Raw genomic sequence first — 17,746 nt, 5'->3', positions numbered from 1 at the left:
ATCTACCGCAAATTACCTATTTTATTTTCAATAAAAATCTATCACATTGGACAAAAATATTTTTAAAGAGTTTCTATAAAATTCTAACACAAATTAACTATTTTAATTTCTTTAAAACTCTATCACATATAAGAAATTAGCTTTTATTGTGAGTTTTAGTATTTTAGTATTTCAATATTTATTTATTTATATAAAAAATATATTAATTAATATAAAAATAGTTTCTATAAAACTTTAAAAATTACCTAATAAAATCAATCGTAATAAAATATTTTTTAATTTACATAAAAATGTTTTTATAAAAATAGTTTCTATAAAATTCTAAAAATTACTTAATAAAATCAATCACAATAAAATATTTATTAATTGATAAAAAAAGAATCTGTTTTTTTTTTCTTTTTTTTTTTGAGTTTTTTACTAAAAGAAAATCTAATTAGACAAGTATTATTAATATAAAAAATATTTTTTAATTGATATAAAAAATAAAATAATGTTTCTAACACCCTACCAAAAATTACCTTTTATTATGAGTTTTTTTTTTTTATAATAAAATGTAATCTAATTAGACAATAATTATTAATATATAAAAATATTTATTAATTCATATAAAAAGAGTTTTTAAAATATTTTCTATAAAACTTTAACACATATTTCCTATTTATCTATTTATTATGAGTTTTTTTAATAAAAGAAAATATAATTAAACAAGAATATATTTAAAGAAAATAAAAAATTTCTATAAAATCTACCACAAATTAGCTATGTTATTTTCTATAAAACTCTATCACATTATCTATTTATTATGAGTTTTTTAATAAAATAAAATATTATTAGACAAGAATATATTTAAACAAAATAAAATAATTTCTATGAAACTCTATCACATTGAGGAGGCCCCGGATGACATGGGCCAGATCCGACTCGCAAACATAGCATTCAGTCCGTACAGCTGGGCCAGCCCATAGAAGGACACTGCCATATGGGCCGAACGAGAGTAAGCCCATCAAAGGTGACCAAGGCTTACGAAGGAATAGGCCCAGATCCAGCAATTAGAAAATATCTTGTAAATATCTTGTAAATATCTTGTAAATATCTATAAATAGGAGATGGAATGAGATGGAGGGGGATCTTTTTGGGGTTGAGGTGTAAGAATTCTAGAGAGAGAAAGAGGAGCAGGAATTTCTTGCATCTTCAATTGGTGCCGTCTGTGGGAAACGCATGGAAGTTTGGTTGATCAATGAGGAATATCGAATGGATTCAAACCAATTCGGTTGATCGAGACTCGATCTTTGGGATTTGAATCCAGAGCTGAGCGATTGTGACCTGCTCTGGAGGAATTACAATTCTTGAAGCTTTGGAGTGACTTCAGATCTACGAGTTGTTCGATTGTGGCAAGATCTGACGGATTTAGAGTTCAGACAATTCAGATCTCGTAAACAGTGAGCATAATTCGGAGAATTAGAAGCCAGATCTAAAAATTCCTACTCACGAAGCTCAGATCTACTCGCGAACTTGAGATTAATGCCTTTACTCCGTTCGGGAATAATGATAGGTGAAAGCTCCAATCCGATGGAGGCTGTCCAGCAAACAAAGCTTGAAGAGTTGGTGAACTTGATTGAAGCTCTCAGAAAAGAAAATGCAGAATTGAAAGCTGGACTGCAGCATCGGCAAATACCTGCGGTTTCGCATCCACTTCCGGTCGGAGAAGGAGGTGTTCCATCTAATATCGCGCATCAAGGCGATCAGGACGAGAACAATCAGTCAGCTCACCACCGTGATGAAAGGATGATGGACAATTTGCCGCCAAATGTTCGTCGAGTTGAAGATCACGAAGGATCGACTCACGTTGATCCGCAGCGGGAAAGGTTTGACCGAGAGGAAGTGATGGAGGTTGATCGCCGTCGAGTAACGTCGCCTTGGCAAAGAGAGTTCATAGAGGAACGGTCGTTCGATCCGTCTTACCGGCCCTCCATGGTTACTGTCACTCATCACGATTCGGAAGGCAGAACCGTAACTCACAGAGCTACCGCTGGACTCCAGAGAGAGAATGAAGCTCTTCGATCCGCAGCTCGGACGGTGGATTCACCATTCACCGACGAGATCTTGAATGCGCCGCATCCAAGGAAGTTTGCTATGCCAGTCTTTATTCTGTTTGACGGAACAACCGATCCGATCGATCATGTGTATCATATCCAGTTGAAAATGGCCCTGAATACGGAAAACGACTCTTTAATGTGCAAATGTTTCCCTACAAGCCTGGCCGGACCGGCGCTCAGCTGGTTCAAAAACTTGCCTAGGAGCTCCATTGGCAGTTTCAGAGACCTGTGCGATCGGTTCATAAGCCAGTACTATGGGAACAAACGCCCGCCGAAGGACATCTCGAGCCTATTCACGATGCGGCAGCACAAGGATGAACGTCTCCAGGCCTTTCTTACCAGGTTTAATCTCACTAAGAGTATGGTGATCGAATGCCACCCTTCTACGGCAGTTCAAGCCTTCAAGTTAGCCATGACACGCGGAACTCCATTTCACACCAGTCTGGTAGTGAACACGCCGGCTACCATGGATGAACTCAATGAGAGAGCCGATGGCTTTGTGCGCCTAGAAGAAGAGGAGGCAGCTAATGCTCGGACAACGTCGCTTGTGTCAACCGAGGAAAAGTCCAAGGCAAAGATCAGGCAGAAGCAGGCTCAGCCGCAGCGTCAGACCACCTGGAAGGTCGAAAAAAGGTCCAGGGAGGAAGAGTTGATTACTCCGCTGAAGGTCACTCTGGCGAGGCTGTATCAGGAGAACAAAGACAAGTTTCATCCACCACTGCCAATTAGACAACCCCTCGAACAGAGGGATCAAACTAAACATTGTGCTTTTCATTCTGATTTCGGACATCAGACTAACGAATGCAGGAACCTGAGGAGGAGGCCCAGAGGGAGAAGGAGCTCTGATCGCTCGGTGCAAGAGAGTACCCGGCCCAGAGACCCGGGTCCTTCTAATGAGAGGCTCCTCCTCAGGATCGATTTCACTGTCAGGATGAGGCCTTTTGCCTCGTTCTTTGTCCCGACCGCCCCCCGCAGCAGCAGGAGCTATGGTAGCTGGGGAGGGCGCGTTCTGGTTGGCAGCAGGGGCGCTGGCAACAGGGTTAGTAGCCACTGCGCTCGGGACAGTGTCAGATATGGTGGCTGAAGAAGAAGCTGACGCTGGAGAGGAGGTCGCCCCAGCAGCAGGAGTGGCTGGGGGAGTATTTTTCCTCCTGCCAAAAGAGGGAATCTGAAGTCTGCTCATGTTGTAGCCGAGTGATGAGAGCGCTAAGAGGTTGTCTGAAGTGAGGAGATCTGAGCAGGAAGGAATATCGTTCAGAACGTATCTCTTCAAGTAGTTACTCCTATCCCTGCAAACACTATAGCTCAAGTCATCACAAGGTATTCCCAAGGAGCGGCATAAGTAAGTGCAAAAACGAGGAACGCATGTTTCACAGTGGCAGTCATGTTTATGGGATTTGAATTTTTTATAGGAGGAGACAGAGCAGACACCAAAGGCGCTCGGGATTGGGTAACCCTCTGCAGCCGGCGAAGACCAAGCCCCACTAATGCCCACTATGCTATCCCTCCAACCCTTTTCAGAGACGTGGCGTTCCAGGGCTTGCTGACCAACCTTCCCGCCATGGTTTCCAACGTATATGCCCCCTTGCCAATGACTTCTGCAATTCTGTATGGGCCTTCCCAGGGTGGCATCATTTTTTTGACCATCCCCACTTTTCTTTTCAGAACCAGATCGCCCGGGGCAAAATCCCTGTGTTTTACTCTCTTGTTGTGACTATTCGCCAGCACTTGCTGATACGATGCTAGCCTTATAGCCGCTGCGTCCCTCCTTTCGTCTATCATGTCGAGGTTCAATCTTAACATCTTGTCGTTCTGATCTCGACTCCATGCTAAGCTTCTGATAGTGGGGACTAAATGCTCAACCGGTATAACTGCTTCGGTACCATACGCCATTGCGAACGGGCTCTCCCCAGTCGGCCGCCTTGGGGTGGTTCTGTAAGCCCATAGAACGTTCGGGAGTTCATCTAACCACTTCCCCTTATGATCTTCCAGCTTCTTCTTAATGCAGGCGAAAATGGTTCTGTTTGTGATTTCTGCTTGTCCGTTGGCCTGAGGGTGACTTACTGCAGCCAACTTCTGGTTGATTCCATACTCTTCCAACAGCTTTCTTACTTGCCTGCTGTCGAGGTTTGTGCCATTGTCCATGACTATCGATCTGGGAACACCGAAACGGCAGATAATGTTGTTCCAAATAAATCGTCTCACCTGAGTCTGAGTCACGTTAGGATACGGTTCTGCCTCCACCCATTTAGTGAAGTAATCCGTGGCCAGTAACACATACTTATTCTGAGCTCTTGCAGTTGGCAGAGGACCGACCACATCCATCCCCCATTGCACGAAAGGCCACGGGGAGGCCATTACGTGCAATTCCTCAGGTGGTTGGTGGATCAATGGTCCATATCGTTGGCATTTATCACACCTTCGAGAGAACTCCTCCGCATCTCTTGACATGTTTGGCCAGAAATACCCTTGTGTCATTGCTTTATGCGCTAACGATCGCCCGCCAGAGTGATTGCCATACACACCCTCATGAATAGCTCGCAATACCTGCTGCGACTCCGCGGGGGTGACACATTTCAAGTATGGGCCAGAATAGGACCTTCTATACAGCTGGTTCCGCACGATGGCGTACTTGGCAGCATTCTTTTTGAGTCTCCTAGCTTCATCCCTTTGCATAGGCAGAACGCCATCTCGAATATAGGCAATGATTGGATCAATCCAACTCGGTTCATACGGTATGACGTTGACTTGCCAAGGGGCAGAGTCCAACGGTTCTTCGAAAATAGACGGCTGGGTCACTATCCCTACTGGAATCACCCTCGCCAATGTTTCACCGCAACACGAAGCACTGCATGCCAAACGGTCTGCATCTGCATTCTGTTCCCTCGGCAGCTGTATGAATTCAATCTTTGCAAAGTACTTGGCTCTATGCAGAACGGCAGAACGATATGCCCCCATCATGTCATCCTTGGTCGCGTACTCACCATTTATCTGCCGAACAATCAGCTGCGAGTCACTATACACTGTCAAACTGTTAATCTGTAGCTCCTTGGCCAACTTTAATCCATTTAGCAACGCCTCGTATTCCGCTTCATTATTGGTGGCTCGGAACTCAAGTCTGAGTGCTTGGCTCAAGGAAGTACCCTCTGGGGTTTGCAGTTTGATCCCAATCCCAGCCCCCGTCTGGTTAGAGGAGCCATCCACAAAAAGTTTCCAAGAGCCGCTTCTAAGGTCCTCTTCCGTATCTTCGGCGTCACATTCTAGTAGGAAATCGGCTACCGCTTGCCCTTTAACAGCTGTTCTCGGCTCATACGTTATGTCAAATGAACTCAACTCTATGGCCCACTTTGTCATTCTGCCCGAGAGCTCTGGCTTGTGCATAAGCGTTCTGATTGGGAAAGTTGTTAGAACAGCTATGGGGTGGGATTCAAAATAATGCCTCACTTTCTTTTTGCATTTACAAGTGCAAGTACCACCCGTTCGGCCTTTGAGTATCTTTTTTCTGCCTCCATCAGCGTTTTGCTTACATAAAATACCGGGTATTGCATCCCTTCCTTGTAACGAATCAGAACGGCACTCGTCGCGACACCAGATACTCCAAGATATAGAAATAACTTTTCTTCCGGTTCTGGGGCTGACAGGATTGGTGGATTCTGCATATATTGCTTCAAACGAGTCAATGCTTATCGTTGCTCATCCCCCCAGACCTGCCTTCCATGGCTCCGAATCGTGTCAAAGAATGGTTTGCAGTGATCTGACAATTTTGAAATAAATCGACTTAATGCAGCTATTCGTCCTGTTAGGGCTTGCACCTCTCTGATCGTCTTTGGCTCGGCATTCTTAATCAAAGCTTCTGCTTGAGCGGGGCTAACTTCGATGCCCCTGCGGTTGACCACGTGTCCCAGAAACTGTCCGGAACTCACACCGAACGAGCACTTGGCCGGATTGAGCCTCATTCCATATCGCTTTAGTACATCGAATACATCTTGCAGATGCTTCAGATGATCATCCTTTTTCCCACTCTTTACCACCATATCATCAATATCGGCTTCGACAGTCTTACCCATTTGATTCTTAAAAACTTTGCTAACAAGTCGTTGATAAGTTGCTCCCGCATTCTTTAGCCCGAAGGGCATAACTTTGTAGCAGTATGTACCTCGCTCGGTGACAAAAGAAGTTTTTTCTTCATCTGCGGGGTCCATAGGAATCTGATTATAACCTGAATATGCGTCCAGAAAGGTTAAACGCTCATACCCAGTGGTGGCATCCACCATTTGATCGATCTTAGGCAACGGGAAGCTGTCCTTCGGACAGGCTTTGTTCAAATTGGTGAAATCAATGCATACTCGCCATTTCCCATTTTTCTTCTGCACCACAACGACGTTGGACAACCACTCAGGGTAGTGCACTTCTCTGATAAATCCCGCATCAAGCAGCCTATCGACTTCTTCCGCTATGATCTGATTACGTTCTGGAGCAAATCTTCGCTGCTTCTGTTTCACTGGTTTGAAATTGGGATTGACATTCAGGGAATGACAGGATACGGAAGGACTAATTCCAGGCATGTCTAGGTGACTCCATGCAAATACGTCGACATTGTGGGACAAAAAATCCACTAGCTCTTGCTGCTCTTCTCTGGTCAGTCTTATACCTACTCTGGTAGTTCGTTCTGGCCTGGACTGATCGATCTGCACATCCAGAAGGGGCTCCTCGGTCAAGTCGACTGACTCCTCCACCCTATTCTGCTCGGGCGGAGGTTTCTGTAATTGCTATCTGGGGCTTGTCGAACGGACGGGCGCCTTTCCTTTCCCAGCATGCTTTAGTGTGACGGAATAACACTCTTTGGCTGCGACCTGATCCCCCCGAATGTCTATTACTTTATCTCCATCGGGGCCGAGGCACCTCATGACCTGATGCAGAGTTGAGGGTACACCCCGGACTCTGTGAATCCATCCTCTTCCCATCAGGAGATTATACGAGGGGTGAATTTCCACGACCACAAAAGTTTCCATAAGAGCTCGTTCTGCAGCTTGAACTTCCACTTCCACCATCCCGACGGGTTCCACCCTCTTCCCATCAAACCCTAATAAGGGATTTCCGGTGGGCTTGAGCCTCTCTGGTTTAATGTCGAGCCTGTCAAATGTGTCCCTCGGCATAACATTCGCACTGCTCCCAGGATCGATCAGAACTCTGCGCACCAAGCAATCTGCCACTGTCAAACTGACTACCAACGGGTCGTCATGAGGCAGTTGAACACGCTGCAGGTCTGTCCAGTCGAACTTTATCTGCATTGACGGGCTCTGCTGGTGTAGAGTGGTCACATTGCCGACCCTTTTCTTCATCTGCGCCTGCCGCAGGCGCACCCGGAGCAACTCATCTGACTCTTCACTAGGCTCGGGTCGACCATGGATAGCATTGATTATACGAACTGGTTGCGAATTGTGGGAGCTTTGTTTATGACTCCTTTTTATTTGTTCCACCGGTCGATTCTGCTCCATCGCCGACCCTTGAACATAACTCGCAAACTCCCCTCTAGCTATCAACATCTCCACTTGCCTCCTCAAGTCATCACAAGGTATTCCCAAGGAGCGGCATAAGTAAGTGCAAAAACGAGGAACGCATGTTTCACAGGGGCAGTCATGTTTATGGGATTTGAATTTTTTATAGGAGGAGACAGAGCAGACACCAAAGGCGCTCGGGATTGGGTAACCCTCTGCAGCCGGCGAAGACCAAGCCCCACTAATGCCCACTATGCTATCCCTCCAACCCTTTTCAGATTTTATTGTGTCAGTACATATGGACATCTTCTCGAACGGGTAGAGGTGGTAGAAGGGCTCGTTAGTACGGATCTTACTCACCTTATAGCACAGAAGGAGGTCTATGAGGTCGAGGTCCAGATTTCTGTCACGCATCAACAAGAGCATAACAGATATGATTCTAAAGAAGTTGGGGTTGACCTGCAGAGGGGATATCCCCAATCTATTGAAGACATAACTAAAGAAAGGGTGCAGAGGGAACCTAACAACATTCAATTGAAGGTTCGTGAATAAGACTTCGCCAGGCAGGAGGCCGGCGCCGGTCGTAATATTAACGTCTTGGGGGCAAACCCTAACTTCGATGTTGTCAGGAAGTCTAAGTCTCATACGAAGAACATCCAGATCTACAACCATGGTGGAAGTGATAGAAGAATCTACAAGAGGGTAAATGGAAGCCTGCCGAAAGTAAAAAGAACGAAACTAACCTCGGAGGACTGCAAGATCGCTGGAAGAATGACTCTTGAAGGATTTCACCAAGGAAAACTTAGCACTGTTCTAGAAAAGAGAGAGACTTGGCTGATGATGGAGACGGTAAAGGGAAGTGAAGTGGAATTCTAGAGCATTATAAAGGCGAGGGGGCCCGAGGGCCGAAGCGTCGGGAAGGCGAGAAATCCCTCGAGCCCCGGAACATTGATGCTGGATCTGACCGTCCACTCCCCCACGTGGTTATCTCGAGCCGTCAACATCATGATGAGACGCCATCAATAATTACCCCTTATTAAATAAGGGGCAATTATGGGGGCAGTTGAGGAGGCCCCGGATGACATAGGCCAGATCCGACTCGCAAACATAGCATTCAGTCCGTACAGCTGGGCCAGCCCATAGAAGGACACTGCCATATGGGCCGAACGAGAGTAAGCCCATCAAAGGTGACCAAGGCTTACGAAGGAATAGGCCCAGATCCAGCAATTAGAAAATATCTTGTAAATATCTTGTAAATATCTATAAATAGGAGATGGAATGAGATGGAGGGGGATCTTTTTGGGGTTGAGGTGTAAGAATTCTAGAGAGAGAAAGAGGAGCAGGAATTTCTTGCATCTTCACACATATAACATGTATTTATCTATTTATTATGAATATATTTACAAAAAAAAAATAATTTCCATAAAACTCTACCACAAATTATCTATTTTATCAATTTCAAAATATTTCAGTATTTATTTATTATTATAAAAAATTATTTATTAATTTATATAAAAAGAGTTACAAAAAATTGTAATTTTTTATAAGGTTTATTGTTACAAGTTTCAAATTAACAATTAAAAAAAAAATTTGAAAACTAAATTTTTATTAATTACAAAACATTCATCACAGTGCCTTTTCCTAGTAGAGTTTAAAATTTCAAACTTAAATATTCCAAAACTTAAAATAACAAGTTAGTAACTTTTTAGAGAGACAAAACGTGTTTCACATGGTCCCTTAAAAATTTCTATTCCCCAAAAGCATCACTCTCTCTGGATGGAGGGAGTAATTGAAGTCGACAATACATTAAGGCCACACATCCCAAAAATACTTTGAATTTAAATGGCATGTGTAGTTAATCCTTTTTTAAAAACAAAAAACTTCTAATTTGAGTAGTTCCAGAGCCATTTGACACGGGTGAGATTTAAATCAGGTTAGCCATTGGCTAACCTAAAATACAACACAACCCAAACCCAAAAGGTAGCCCAAGCCCATCTGGCATCATTTAAATTGTATTTAACCGTTAGAACAGTTATAATTCCCCAAATCCGGTTTCAGAGACGGTGGCGGAACTGGAACCCATTGCTCCTCCAAATGGATGGTCTGGTGGTCTTGCCGGAGGACGGAAGCTCCCATTCATTGGCAATGGTGTCCGGCCCTTGGAGAATCAATGAGAGTGCAAGACATTCCAGGGATCGGTGAAGAACTGAATTTGTAGATAGCTTTTTCTTTTTGAAAATTCTGCGATTTCTCTCACACCAGACATTGTAGACATGCAAGGGATGCAAGAGCAAGTCTCGAAGTAGAAGCATTGTAGTTTTTTGAGTTCCCCCGCCAATGATGAGCACTCCAAGCAATCAACTCTGTACGGGATGATGGAAGGATAAAGAACCCACAACGTGCTTGTAAAAATGACTACAAGGGAGCCACAAAGGAGCATTTGAAAAAAAAGGTTTGTCGTTGGATTCGGGTTCGTTGTTGCAGAGGACATGAAGTGATGTGTTCAAGAGGGATTTGCATCTTCTGTACCCAGAGAGTAAAACAATACATTGGAATTGAGGGATTAGACCATACAAGACGTGGCCAAGGTAATGAGGGAATATGCTGGTTTCGGTGTTTCATAGTTTGCGCAAGATTGTGGTAATGGTGGCTGGAAAGGACCATGATGACCCTATAATGAAGGAGCTCACCGCAGTCATACTATCAAAATTGGAGTCTCCAAGTTGCTGAGCAGAGACTCTTTGGTGGAGTGGACCAAGATGACACCAACTGTCAAACCAATTTTGAGTTTGAGAAGGTGCTGAACAGCTGGCCTAAGTTGGAGAAGCTTCCTCCAATTCCAAGAGCACTGTCCAGGAACATGAACTTCCCTGATACATCTACCTCTCAAAAGGTATGCTTTCACCCATTGAATCCATAGCATGTTGTGCTTAGAATTGATGATGTTCCAAAAATTCTTCATGACCACAATCCTATTCCATGAGAATAGATTAGGAAGGGGGTATTACCCAGCGACCTAGTTGGTAGAGCGGCCAGCTCCCCAAGCGGATGTGCCTATGTTCGAGTCTCCCCTCGCCTTAGGAGAAAAAAAGAAAAGAAAAAGAAGAGATTAGAAAGACCTAACCCACCAGCCCTTCTTGGTAAACAAACATTCTCCCAGGCCACCTTGGCACCTTTTTGTTTAAAGCATTGGACCTGACCACAGGAAGGCCCTGAACACACCATTAAGCTCAATAATAATGCTCTTAGGAAGGAGGAACTTAGTGCTCCAATACATTTGTGTGCAGAAAAGTACAGCCCTTATGGGCTGCAGCCTCCCATCAAAGGAGAGAGCTCTGCTAGACCAATGTTGTATTCTGTTAGTGATCTTGTTTAGTTAGCTATAATGGTATGAAAAGGCCAATTCAAGTTACCCAACATTGTTCCAGTGTACAAGGAATTCAATAAATTTAAGTTTTATATGAATTGTATCTGAGATGCTATATGCTTTACATTTTGTATGGTTGCTTCCTTTATCTATTGTTTATGTGAATGAAGCTGAGATTCATGTTTGAGTAATTCTTTGTTTAGCACATATTATCCTTTCTCTTATATATATTAGTTTGGGTTTTGAAAAATGAAACTGAACTTTTAATTGTCTTGAATAAATAACGGAGTTCAGGAAAGAGGAGCATGTTCTCATTATATATAAAAAACCAAGTAGTTAGTAGTAGAGAACTGTGAAAAAATAAGGGATGGGCACTAAAGGAGATTTTCAATTATATACCTAAATAATTACTGTGAAAAATTGTAATTACGTAAAAAAAAAAATTCACATAGAATAATTAAATCATGATTCTTTCATCTTTCTGTTCCCTAAAAACTGAATCTAGGTCTCTAATATGATTTAAAGTTTTTACATCTCTAGTTGAGGATTGTGTTAGAGATGGTTTTCTTTCTTGCAATTGTTGCGTCTTTTGATCTTTTTCCTGTTTATTCTTAATTATCATATAGGCAAAAAAATCAACATCAATATTGGTACTATTTTGTATATTTCAATGGTTACCAATAGGAGCACAGCTTTTTTGCACCATCAACACCAACTCTAATCAAGAAAGTATGTTAGGGAAAAAAAAAAAATCCAGAAAACTAAGTTACTCATAGATGCAGTCCCTTGCGCGCACATTAGTTCTTCCATCTTGCTTCATGGGGAGGGAGATTTCGGCTTTGCATTTAAAAGGTGGATTGTAATGAAAGATCTTAAATTTAGAATGTCTTTAATTTAAGAGTCGTGATACAATGACGGATAGTCGGACACATCCAACTGCATTTATGTGAAATGTATTTAAGAGGAACGTCTGAATAGCATGGACTCATTTATTGGATGAGATGAGTACCATGTGAATCCCACTATGAAATCTCACCTGTTTAAATGATCATTTTCTATGTTGAAACTCTTTTCAAGGAGTTTGAATGGTTCTCTCATAAAATAGCATAGCTTTCATTTCTCATCCATGTCTTAAGGCTCTATTGATGAGGATGAGACTTCAAAAACCACATAATTCAGTTGTGATGTTTGATGCAAAAAAATCATCAAAAGTAAGTTGTTATTGTAAAAAATAGAAATGCTAGATACTCCAATGGAATAGTTTGAGTGAGTTAGCTGACGAGTTAAAGATTTCCTCTGCATTTTAAATACCAAATGGATTCTACTTGTGGTTCCATGTAACCAATAAGTTAAATTCTGTCTACAATTAGGTATTCATAAAAATAGCAGCTTAAAAGCACAACTAACATTTTTTTGTTTTTGGTTTTGGGTATCGAAAATTAACCAACCCGTTAGCCACTTTGAACTCTCGGATGGGGTTTTTTTCCACCCTCTAGCCACTTTGGACTCTCGGATAGTTTGCAAACTTCGGTTATGTGCAATCACCGGTAAACCACACACATCATTTAAACTCGAGTGTTTTTGTGCCTTGTGAGAATTGAATTTAGGAACATCCAAGTTTACATTTCGTCCCAGATGATTCCTTTTTTACTGGATCACCGTGCGGGTTAATACAACTAACATACTTGCAGTAGTGTTCAATTGCTCCCTCATGAGCTAGGAGCAGTAGAAAACTACTGTTACATGATGTATATGTACTATGACTTCATTGTACCACTGTGGGATAGAATATGGTTAAAAAGTTAATGCTGCATATTGGGTTCATACTCCTTTATCCTTTATTCTTCAGTAACCTGAAGCTGATGCAAAGCATAGATTCACTCATGTTTTTTTCTTTCTGTAAACTGTCTGTTAACATGCTTTTGGCCCATCAATCAAGCTCATTTGATTCTCCACTTCTTTTTTCACTCTTTCTTCATTCCTCTTTTCATTATCCACCTATTTTTTCCCACACAATTATCACTTTCTGCAATATAATTTGTTTTATTGTCTCTTACACAACTGTCTATGCCTGTTTTCTGTTTTGTTATTTTTATTTGATTTGTTGGTCTGTTTAAGATAGAATTGTTTTTTGAGGTTGAAACATTTGAAAGAAGAAAATTGGATCTTTGAGTAAATATAATAATCAATTTCTGTTTAAAAAATCTAAATTAGAGAAAAAAAAAAAAAAAAAAAAATCCTCATAAATTCATAATTTCTGGATTTCAACTATTTGAAATTTTAGCATTTGAGATTCACGAGAAAATTGGATTAATTCAGAATCATCCAAATATAAACCCACAAATAAGAATTATATGCATGTTGAAAGCTAAGAAGGATGTGGCATGTACAGCCAAACTCAAACATTAGAAATCAATCTGAAAAATAACATGGTTCATCTGTTTAACTCTTTCAAAGGCAATAATCAACTTTTTTTTTTTTTTTTTTCCTGAATCAATCAACTTCTCTTCTCAAGAAAAAATAAAATGGTTAAACCTTTTTTTTCTCCTTCTCTTTTAATATCTTTTATTCCCAACTTAATTTATACTCAAAGAGAGGCATTGATTCACCGTCTAAAAAGATGAATCACTTTGATTGTCAGCAAGAATAGGGTACTTTTGCCATTTACAGACACAACATGAAGTGATGAAGGAAAGCAAAGCAATTATATTCACTGGTATAAACAGAATCCAAAGTAACCAAGAATGGCTTGTTTTTATTTGCATTAATAGTCTTTGTTGATCTCAGTGAGAAAAAAAGAGGAGAGAATGGCAGAGAGTGCAGTAACCTTTTGCTCAACCAGCTGACACCACTCCTTCAAGAAGAGGCCAAACTTCTGGGAGGAATTCGGGAAGATGTCGAGTGCATCAGAAATGAATTGGAGGAGATGAGAGCTTTCCTGAGAGATGCTGATGAAAAGGAAGAGATTGACCGACAGCTTCAAGTATGGGTTAAGCAAGTGAGGGAAGTTGCTTATGACACCAAAGATGTTCTTGATGAATTCATGCTTCGCTTTGCTCATCATCACGGGGATGGATTCTATGGTTTTCTTCATAAGATTTCTTGTTCTATTAAGAACTTTAAAGCTCACCATCGAATTGCTTCTGAGATACACCGGATAAAGTCCAGAGTCGAAAATCTATGTCAAAGATACTGAGACAGATTTAGTATCTCTGAGCATGGATCAAGCTCCACCGTTGTCAACAACACATGGTGTGATCGTCGAGGTGATGCACTTCTATTGGAAGAAGCTGAGCTTGTGGGGATGGATGGGCCCAAGTGGGAGCTGATTGGGTGGCTTGTGAAGGATGCTCCGGAGCTCAAAGTTGTTTCAGTGGTGGGGATGGGGGGAATGGGAAAAACCACTCTGGTAAAGAAAGTTTATGATGATGCGGAGGTGAAGACTCATTTTCGATGCCATGTTTGGATCACTGTTTCTCAATCCTATGATTTCAAGGAGCTCAAAATTGGTTTACTGTAGTCTTGGCGCTCAATTAGAAGGCAACGACAAAGTCGAGAATATGAAAAAGATACTCTTTCTCAGTTACTACGATTTGCCTTACTATCTGAAAATATGTTTCTTGTACTTGGGTATATTCCCCGAGGATTACAAGATTGAGCGCATGAGACTGATCCGACTGTGGATCGTGGAAGGATTTGTGGAAGTGAGGGGGAATGACGATGGAAGAAGTTGCTGAAAGCTACCTCAATGAGCTTATTAATAGAAGCTTGGTCCAAGTGGCAAAGATAGATGATGTTGGAAGGCTTAGAGAGTGTCGCCTGCTCTATGACCTTTTCCGTGAAGTAATTACTTCAAAGTCAAGAGAACAAAACGTTGTCGCAATAGTTAGCAAAGGAAGCACAACATGGCCGGAAAAAGTTTGTTGCCTATCAATCCACTATACTGTGGGGAACTTGCAGCATACAAATCGTTTTTCTCAACTTCATTCATTGCTCATGTTCTCGGTGGCGGAACCTATATCCAAGTCATTGATGCCTATATTATTCAATGGTGGGGTTAGGTTGTTGAAGGTTTTGGACCTGAGAGGTGCTTCTTTAGAGACACTTCCGGATGAAATTGTCAAACTATTTCATGTTAGGTATTTAAGCTTGAGGGGAACAAATGTTCAAATGCTTCCGAAATCCATCTCTAACCTTGAAAACCTCGAAACTTTGGATCTCAAAGGCACCTACGTAACCGAGCTGCCTATTCAGATCCTAAAGCTCCAACAACTTCATCATCTCTTGGTGTATCGTTATGGTAAAGCTTATCCCATTTATGATTTATATGGTTTTAGAGCAATACCAGGGATAGAAGGTTTGTCTTCCCTGCAAAAACTTTGTTTTATCGAAGTGAACCACGACAATGGTAGGATTGTAGTGGTAGAGCTAGGGAGACTGACTGACACAGCTAAGGAGATTGGGGATTACGAAGTTGATAGTGAAGATGGTATGGCTTTGTGCTCCTCTCTTGAAAAGTTGAGCAACCTTCTCGCATTGTCGGTACGCTCTATAGAAGATGACGAGATCGTTGATATGCAACCTTCTCGCATTGTCTCTACGTTCTATAGAAGAGCAACCTTATTCTGCATTTGTTATGGTTATAGAGATTATTTTCTCGAGGTGTCAATGAGTATGAGGATTTTAGTTAAATGAAAAGCAATTTATGTGAATGAAATGTGCATCGTGTTGGGCTAGCACTGATGTTGCTCGCATCACAACATGACTCATGAGCTCAAGGGCCATAGCAGGTTGGGCTGGTGAGGTCTACATCCTTCATGCCCAAACTCACCCGCCATGCTGGGTTTAAAATAATTTATGAAGTGGCAGGCCATGTTAGTGGGCCACAAATATATTATTTATTGTTTTTGAACTTATAATTAATTATTTTATTTATATTATACAATTGATAAATGAACTGGTGACTCTCTTAGTTTTTTTATAAAAAAAAAAAATTGGAGTATAAATTCTTGTAGTGCTTCACTAATAAGAGTTTTTATTTATATATATATATATATATATATATTTTGGGGAGGAAATATAAGAGAGCGGTGATTGAGAAGATGATTAGAAATTGTATGAAAAGAAAGACTTTGACTACCAAGTCTCGTCCCTCTATAAACACATCGATAGAGAAGAGAACTCAAAGCTTTGCATCTTCATCAATTTATACTTTGTAAAGGTCCAAGTTTGTGTCCAAGCTAAGACTCTTTACTCACAACCAGGTTGGGATGTATCTTCTTTCCTATTAATTTCCCTTTGTAAAATTTCTTTAGCTTTCTTAAATCTGATTTTGTGAAGTATATATATATTTGGTTAGTCTTTATGTATTTGTGCAATTATTTAATCTGTAATAACTAGTACTACTCTGACCACCTATTTAAAGATGATTGGTACAAGATCTACAGGGGTTCCTTAAATACTTGTCAAGCCTTTTCACCGGGATGAAGAAGATGGTATTGATGATATCGTGAGTGCATCACAGTTAAACAACATTAATTCACATGCTCTTGGGCTGCTGCCTTGACACTGAATATCATATCCGATCCTAGTGTTTGAGTATCCAGAAAATGGACGCCTTTCTGATCATATATTTGACCATCATCATCATCATCAGCAGCTAGTGTATGATCGAGTATCCAGAAAATACTTGCTTCTTTCTGATCATATATTTGACCATCATCAACAGCTACTACCTTATGTTGATGAATGAATTTATTATTGAGAGACCTACATCCTATATGGGAGCACATATCACTTTGGAACATCAATACAAGCTTTCAATGGCATGGAGGCTTGCATCCAAATGCCGTAGTGAAAATCCAGAGGAAAGGCCAACAATCACACAATTATCAAATTTCAATCAATCTCTCCCACCACCCATCAGCCTTGTTGAATTGTGACCTCACTTTCTCTGCTTGCTTCTTTCACCTTAAAACTGATAGAGATGGACCCTATGCATGCTACATTAATTATAGCTTCTTTAAATAAATTTATTGGATCAAATTTTATGGATTAATTTAGAAATTTAAATTCATGTTTTAATAATGGGGTTTAATTCTTCTCTTCCACTGTTGGTGAACTTATCTATTTTTTTTTTTACACATGAATTAATTGCAGCATGAATCAGTTTGGATATATGTTGATTTGTTGTCTTTAAAAAAATAAAAAAGGTGCGCCCGGAACGATGTGAATTATTGTTTGCATGAATCAGTTTGTGTACTGTAAGTATATGAAATCAAAATTTGGTTTTATTCATAAAGGATGCACGCCGAAGAATCAATTTGTGAATATAAACATGAATAAAATCAGTTTGTGATTTCATATACTATGTTTAATCAAGAACGAGGTGATGAATTTTAACTCAAAAAAAAAACAAAAAGAACGAGGTGATGAAACTGGAAATTCGGAATTTCATGTCTTTCGTTAAGGCATACACGCCGGAGGCAACATATGCTAAATTTATATGGTTAGGAATGAAACAGTTTGGTATAAAAAAAAAATGGTTATGCATTAAATATTTTAATGTTAATATGTTTAAGGCTGGAATATTAAATTAATATTTGTTTTTTTTTTTTTTTGATTGATGGATTTGTATTAAATATTTTATTAATTTAAATAGGTTCCTTAAGAATTAGGTTGCATGATTTAAAGTAAGTATGAAATTTAATTTAAAAGGTTAAATTAATTAATTAGGGTTTGGTTAAATTATTTAAATCAATTATTTGGACTTAAATGAATCTAAT

This window comes from Cornus florida, unplaced genomic scaffold (assembly GCF_030987335.1).
Source record: "Cornus florida cultivar Cherokee Brave unplaced genomic scaffold, ASM3098733v1 CherokeeBrave_3.0.0_Hap2_Chr03, whole genome shotgun sequence".
NCBI lineage: Eukaryota > Viridiplantae > Streptophyta > Magnoliopsida > Cornales > Cornaceae > Cornus > Cornus florida.
This window is presented reverse-complemented; position numbering follows the sequence as displayed.